Genomic DNA, 7,990 nt, shown 5'->3' on the forward strand with positions numbered 1-7,990 from the left:
TTGAGTCAAGCAATTGACTTTGCTGTGAAGTGCGACAATCGACTTTTTGAATTTCGATCCGAGAGTCGTATAAGTAGGCCTCAACGTTACTACAATTCAATGGCAACACCGACGTCTCCTCAACACATACCTTCAGAAGTAGAGGATATGCAAATTGATGCGGTACGTTTCAAACCTCTTACTGAGCAAGAAAAGTCTCGTCGTCGACAAGAAGGATTGTGCTTATATTGTGGAGAACCTAAGCACACTGCTCAACATTGTCCAAAGAAGCGACGTAACTACAAAATGAGGAGTACGGCTGTCAAAGAAGACAGTATGTCGGAAAACGAGTACGTCCAGCTACAATAGGGACCGTGCGGCTGGAATCTTGTACAACTTCTAATGAAGGTCTTATCCTCTCCTCAGAACCATCTCCTTGTTTTATAATAGATGTGCGTTTAGGACCTAATAATTACAAAGCCTCTTCGTTGATAGATTCAGGAGCCTCAGCTTGTTTTTTAGATGAAGAATTTGCTAGATGTCATAGAATATCATTAATACAAAAAACTAAACCTGTACACGTAGAAGTCATAGATGGTCGTCCGTTATCTTCTGGAGATGTAACGCACGAAACACTTCCTGTAGATGTAGTAATAAATGGTCATAGTAGTTGCGTAATTTTTAATATAATTAGATCTCCCTCTAATCCAGTAATTTTAGGCTTATCATGGTTAGAAAAGTATAATCCTCGAATAGATTGGATTTCTCGTAAACTTGATTTTCCTCAGAGCATTAGTAACAGTTCTATTAATCAAGTAAAAAACCATGAGTCTAGTATAGTAAAACCCGCACTTATAGGTGCAAAAGCATTTATACACGCAGCAAAAGAAGGATCAACTTTTGCTATTTATACTGCACCTATTTCTGAAAGTGTAAAGACTTCAAGTGGCATTCCAAGTCAATATCAGGATTATCAAGACGTTTTTGAGAAAAAGAATGCAGATATTCTTCCTGAGCATCGCCCATACGATTGTTCAATCGATCTCAAGGAACTTAGCCACCATTTGGACCAATTTACAGTTTATCGCAAGATGAGTTGGCTGAACTCAAGACATATATTGACGAGAATTTAGCGAAGAATTTCATACGCCATTCAAAATCTCCAGCAGGAGCTCCAATTTTATTCGTAAAGAAAAAAGATGGATCTTTACGAATGTGTGTTGACTATCGAGGACTCAACAAGATCACAATCAAGAACAGGTATCCATTACCTTTGATATCAGGACTCCTTGACCAGTTAAATCAAGCTAAGATCTATACAAAAATAGATCTAACAGGAGTATATAATCTAGTACGGATCAAAGAAGGAGATGAATGGAAGACTGTGTTTCGAACCAGGTACGGACACTTTGAATACAATGTCATGCCTTTTGGACTCACGAATGCACCAGCTGCTTTTCAACATCTCATGAATGATGTATTTCGTGAATTCTTAGACAATTTTGTCGTCTGCTACCTAGACGATATTTTGATTTATTCTAAGAATGTTGAAGAACATGAAATACATGTTCGTCAAGTATTACAAAAACTTAGAGATGCAGGATTGTACGCCAAGATAGAAAAGTGTGTATTTCACACTACTCAAGTTGACTTTTTAGGATACATCATTTCAAATGATGGTCTTATGATGGATTCTAAGAAAGTCCAAACAATCATGGATTGGAAGATTCCAAAGACTGTAAGAGATGTCCAATGTTTCTTGGGATTTGCCAATTACTATCGGATCTTCATCAAAGACTTCTCACGAGTTGCAGCTCCACTTACACGCTTGACTAGTAAAGATAAATTCCAATGGAATCAAGAAGCGGAAGCAGCATTTGAAGCCTTAAAGACATCGTTTGTCTCTGCACCAGTCTTATATCGTGTTGATTTTTCCAAGGTATTTTTTATGGAAACAGACGCATCGGATTTTGCCTTGGGTGCAGTTTTATCACAAATGGGAACCGATGACAAACTTCATCCTATAGCTTTTCATTCAAGAAAATTCTCAGCAGCCGAGATCAATTATGAGATCCACGATAAAGAACTTCTTGCAATCGTGGATTCTTTTCAAGAATGGCGTCATTATCTAGAAGGTGCTTCTAGTCCAGTCACTGTGTATACAGATCACAAGAACCTCGAGTATTTCATGTCACCACGCGTGTTGAATCGTCGTCAAGCTCGTTGGAGTATGTCTTTGTCAAGATTTGACTTCATTATCACTTATCGGCCAGGAAAACAACAAGGTTTGTCCGATGCCCTATCTAGACGTTCTTATTTTGCACCAAAAGAAGGAGATACAGCTTTTGAGCAACAAAGAATGGTCCTCTTGAAACCGGAGCAATTTCATCTCCGAGCAGTGAAATCAACACTGACTGTTGATTCAACTTTTCTCAAGCAAATCCAGTCCAGTATGTCCTCAGACCCTCTTGTTCATGATATCGAGAATAATTCTTCCAAGTCTCATGATTCTTCTAAGTTCGAGTTCAAGAATAATCTATTATATTTTGAAGGACGCCTATATGTTCCAGAAGGAAAAGCACGTTTGCGTGTTCTTCAAGCACGTCATGACTTTCCAGCAGCAGGTCACTTTGGATATAATAAGACTCTGGAACTCATATCAAGAGATTTTTGGTGGCCACAAATGTGGAAGTCAGTCAAAGACTTTGTACAATCATGTGATATTTGTTCAAGATCAAAAATTCCTCGACATCGACCTTACGGACTTCTTCAGCCATTACCTATACCAGAACAACCATGGTCTTCTGTTTCTATGGATTTCATCACAGATCTTCCAAACTCAAGATCTTATAATTCTATATTTGTGATAGTAGATCGTTTCACCAAGATGGCACATTTTATGCCATGTACAAAATCTATCACAGGTGAAGAAACAGCTAAGATTTTCATTGATAATATCTATCGCTATCATGGATTACCTAAAGATATCATATTGGATAGGGGAACTTAATTTGTGTCGAGATTCTGGAGGACTCTTTTCAAGATTTTAAAAGTGGACATAAAGCTACCTTCAGCTTTCCATCCTCAAACTGATGGACAAACAGAGCGCGTAAACCAAGTCTTGGAACAGTATTTAAGGTGTACCATCAACTACCAACAAGATGATTGGACAATCCTTCTGCCATTGGCAGAGTTTGCTTATAATAATACAGTACATTCCTCCACGCAACAAACACCTTTCTTTGCCAATTATGGCTATCATCCACGACTTGATACTTTTGATTTTTCAGAAGTTGATAATCCTGCAGCAGAAGATATGGCAAATCGGTTGTCAGAGTTACATGCAATAATGAAGGCGCAGTTGAAGAAAGCTCAAGAACGACAAAAGATAAATGCAGATGTATATCGTAAAGAGCAACCACAACTCAACGTGGGTGATAAGGTATGGCTACTTCGTCGCAATATCAAGACCACTCGACCTTGTGACAAATTGGACTATCGTAGGCTTGGCCTCTTTTCTGTTTCTGAACAGATCAATCCAGTTGCATATCGGTTACATCTACCGGAGTCAATGAAGATCCATCCTGTATTCCACGTGTCTCTTCTTGAACCATATAAGATAGTGGATATACAAGGAAGAAGACAAATGCCACTGCCTCCTATAGAAGTAGATAATAATGAAGAATTTGAGGTGGAAGAGATATTAGACTCAAGGCGGCGCCGAAATAAGCTGGAATATCTTGTTCATTGGCGCGGATATGATATTAGTGAGCGCACATGGGAGCCATCCAGGAATCTAGCAAATGCATCAGCTAAAGTCAAAGTTTTTCATCAACGACATCCATCAAAACCAAGATGAAAACCTCTCTTATAAAAGAGACAAGATTGAGGCAAGATAACATTCAATTTCCTATCTTTGTTTGTAACTTCTTTGCATTTGTGACGCTAATTAGATGGAGAGCCAACAACCAGCGGATTCAACTCAAGAACCTTCGTTTGCTGACTTACCGGATGAGACATTGCGATTGTCACAACCTTCAAGACGACGCAACCGAGATGAAGACCCTCAAGAACGACATGTTCTTCCTCGAATAGATGGTGAGATACAACGCATTTGGTATCACGACCTTGGAAGAGATTCTCGATGTTTGGTGATATTATTGGAGATAAGAACGACTTCTGATGGTGTTTCAAATGTATTATTTGAAGGAAGTTATGAAGGCCTCAACAGTGATCAAATAACAGGGTGGTCTTCTCGCCCTGGAATGGGACACTATCGATGGCTAAGAGGACCCATCAACTATCTTCGAAGAGAACAAAGATCAGAGTATGTAGCAAATACAATTCGCCGCATATTAGATTTTCTCAATATATAATCACCGCTCCTCGTGGAACTCGTCCATAGAAGGGGGGGTAATGTCACGGACATACATATAATTACCTATATGAATAGATAAAAGTATGTAAAAGTAAATAAAAGTAGGTTAATTATGTAATATCTTCTAGAGAAGCTTCTTAGAAGCTTCAAAGACGCTGCTTTGACTTTATAGGAGTCTATAGTTGACTTTTAGGCTAGAAACTTGGTCAACAAGTTAGCCATGTGCCACACATGTTGGAAGCTTAAAGAACAAGCTAACTACGTGGTCCATCCATAGAAAACTTGCCTTGCAAGCAAAGGCATGTGGCCTAGAAAGTCAACATATATTGGAGGTCTTATAGAACATCGCCATGTGGCTTCTAGTTAGATAGTATATATAGAGGCAAGAGTGAAGCCCTCTTCACTCTTGTCAACTCCTTTCTTGCTTCTAGTCTAGTTTCAAGGGTCTCTATTTTTCTTGTATTTCGGCAATAGCCATTCCAATTTCTTTCTTAATATACATATTTCTATTTTGTCCTATTTCTTTGAGAAAAGTCTCACTTACTCTTTAGCTTTCATCGAGTTCTTGTCCTTGACACAAGCTCGATATTCATGACCTCCAAAATGTGGCCACAAGGCTCAAGCCTTTGGTAAGCAATATGGATTGCATGGACGATGATCAAAAAGAAACTTATCAAAGTACTTCCCAACATATACACCAAAAAGATGTGTTAGTCTCTGTTTTTGAATTTTAAAATTACCACAAATGATAACTTCAATCTGAAAATAAAGGCCAACTTAAGGTTTTATACATGATCCATTAACGGAGTCAACATGGTGGAAGACATTTAGAACAACCATTGATACAACTAGCACATCAATCAAGCATTGAGATATAACATAAGATTTGAGAAGATCAAAATGTTCATATAAATTATATATGAAGTAGTAAAATGGAACCTCACACAACCTAACTCCTCGATTGAAGGAGAATAGGTAATGTCAGGCCCCGAGACATCAGTCTATCACATAACAAAAAGAAAACCTAAAAGGTGGAAGGACTCTCAATATACAAGAGTAAGCAAAATAAACCAATTTGATAGGATTGATAACTACATGATAATACTTGTAGATGCAATAGAGGAAGTAAAAATTTTCATAAGAAATCAATTGGAGAAGGTAATGGAATTCAATCTAATTGACTCCCTGGATTGGACTTGCATAATATAGATGCAGTGAGATGGCTTGATAAAAGGACTCAAAATTAACCCAAAAGAATAGACATGGTGCAAATAAGGCTTAATGTTGACTAAAAAATTGTTCAACTAAACCACAAAGAAAAGATATAAAATCATCCTAATGTAGCAATATAGGTAGACGGAATTCAATAGAACCATGGCAAGCCACAGCTACTCTCTAGTCCAAAAAATATAATATTTTATTATAATATGGCATCTATAGCTCTCCTACAAGATCCCTGCCATGGTATGGCTCTTAATTATAGAGGGCCTTTTTATTAAAGAATAGAGGCCCAAAATATAGTAAGACAACTAATACAACCTCTATGCCAGCTAAATTCCAAAGATAATAGACACACATTTTTTTCTTGTCCACATATTGCACTAGCTTGAAAAAAATATGCAACTATTAAGAGATTCTCGGATCTGATCACCTCCAACATCACATGGGAGGCCACACTCCATGGCACCTTTTCAATCTTACTAACCAACAACATAAATGCATAGGACAACTCTACATTTTGGGACATGGATAGCTTGTATTCCATTACCAAGAAACACTATGAGACATCTTGTGATATGCCATCATTTGATACATATGATGCCAAAATTACAAACATGACCTCAAAAAAAGGCAATTCTACCTTAAGATGACATTATATTGAGTATGGTAGAGTACAGTCTAAATAGCCATGGGCGCATAGACAGAGCTACAAAAATATAAGCATTGCCACTCATCCGAGTGCCACAGCAAAATAGAATCCAAATTTACAATAATATAGGTGCAGGGAAATATATTTAGTAAGACAATACACTCTTCCAAATAAAAATTGATCACCCATTTTAACTTCGTTCCTAGAGACCTAACGAATCCACTACAAACCATCTTGACATCCACTGCAAACTGGACACAATCACAATAAGAACCACGAAACAAAGCCTCACCTTAACAAAATATAAAACAAACTTGCACAGTCTATCAAATATTTGGAGGCCCAACCATGCTCTAACTCTTTATCACGAGCCAAAGACATGAGAGAAAAATTTGTATACATAATAACAAAGGATATCCTAGCACAAATTATAGGTGATATCAAATACTCAGAGAAAGATCAATCCTCATAAGACAAGCCAAACAAAAGTCCTAAGTACATGCCAATACATACAAATGATATATTGTAGTTAGCCGAAAGAGACTCAAACTTCCAAAAACAAGCAACTAGTTATCAAACATGAATCAAAAAAATACCCAATATGAATTTAGATATCTAAATCTAATAAGATAGGACAACACCTTTTAGAAGCTCAGATACTCGGATCCAACAAAGTAAAAACCTAGACAATACTTGACTAATTGTGTAATAGGATATAAAGGCTTCAAACTAAGAATCCTTTACATGGCACACTTTGTATGCCAATGTGGATTTTTTTAATCTATTATAAGATTTATTTACTTTCAATACAAGCCATTTTGGCACATTTTAACTCAAATGGTTGAAGTGTGTGGTTGTTAACTATAAGGTTGGAGGTTTAATCCCTCCTTGTAGCATATCCCAAGCATCTCCTTCTACCCCCTACTTCTATTTTGCCAACCTTCTTTCCAACGCTATTGAACTCCTTCACATTTCCATCACTAATGCCTCTATTCTACTCTTCTTTTCCACATTGCTTCCATCAATTCCATTCTTCTTTACAAACAAGCATCCTACTTGACATATACTCTCTCAAAATTCCTCATGTGTTGTGTACATTTATTGTTTAAAGAAATTGCTCACTTTTTATAATCTATATTTGATTTTTTACTTACAAAATATTGTTATTTTTATTATTAAAATGTTTAATGTGAATAAAAAGATGTTTCTATGTGCATGCATGCATGTGTTGTGTTTGGTTGTAGAATTCTTCCTCCATTGTAGTAAACTACGTGTTGTTTAATATATGATTATGTTGTTCTAGTAAGATAATTCCTTCTTCTAATGGTGGATCAATTCATATCATTGTTATTCAAATTGTTGTGTAAGAATATGTGTAGATTATTGTAAGCAATGAGTTTTAAAATCATATAATATTATTTTTAAAATTGGATTTTTCACAAAATACTAGTTGAGTTTTCTTCCGAGCATTGTCTCAAATGCCTCCAATTTTGTCTCATTCCACGAGCGTTGTTATATGAAGATCCAAATTGGAGGGATCATTTGTTTGTCTTCTTGTTTATTTGTCTTTTCATTTGTTTGTTTTTCTTTTTGTTCGTTTGTCTTCTTATTTGTTCATACATATGTTTTATTATTGATTGGTTGTTTGTCTTTGTATTGAAATTTAATGTATTAAAAATAAGATGATGCAAAATACACTTTACATGATATATAACTTTTTGTGTTCATAAATTTCAATGAGGCTCTAATAAAATATGAAGAAA

This window comes from Physcomitrium patens, chromosome 13 (assembly GCF_059467195.1).
Source record: "Physcomitrium patens ecotype Gransden chromosome 13, ASM5946719v1, whole genome shotgun sequence".
In the NCBI taxonomy this organism is placed as follows: domain Eukaryota; kingdom Viridiplantae; phylum Streptophyta; class Bryopsida; order Funariales; family Funariaceae; genus Physcomitrium; species Physcomitrium patens.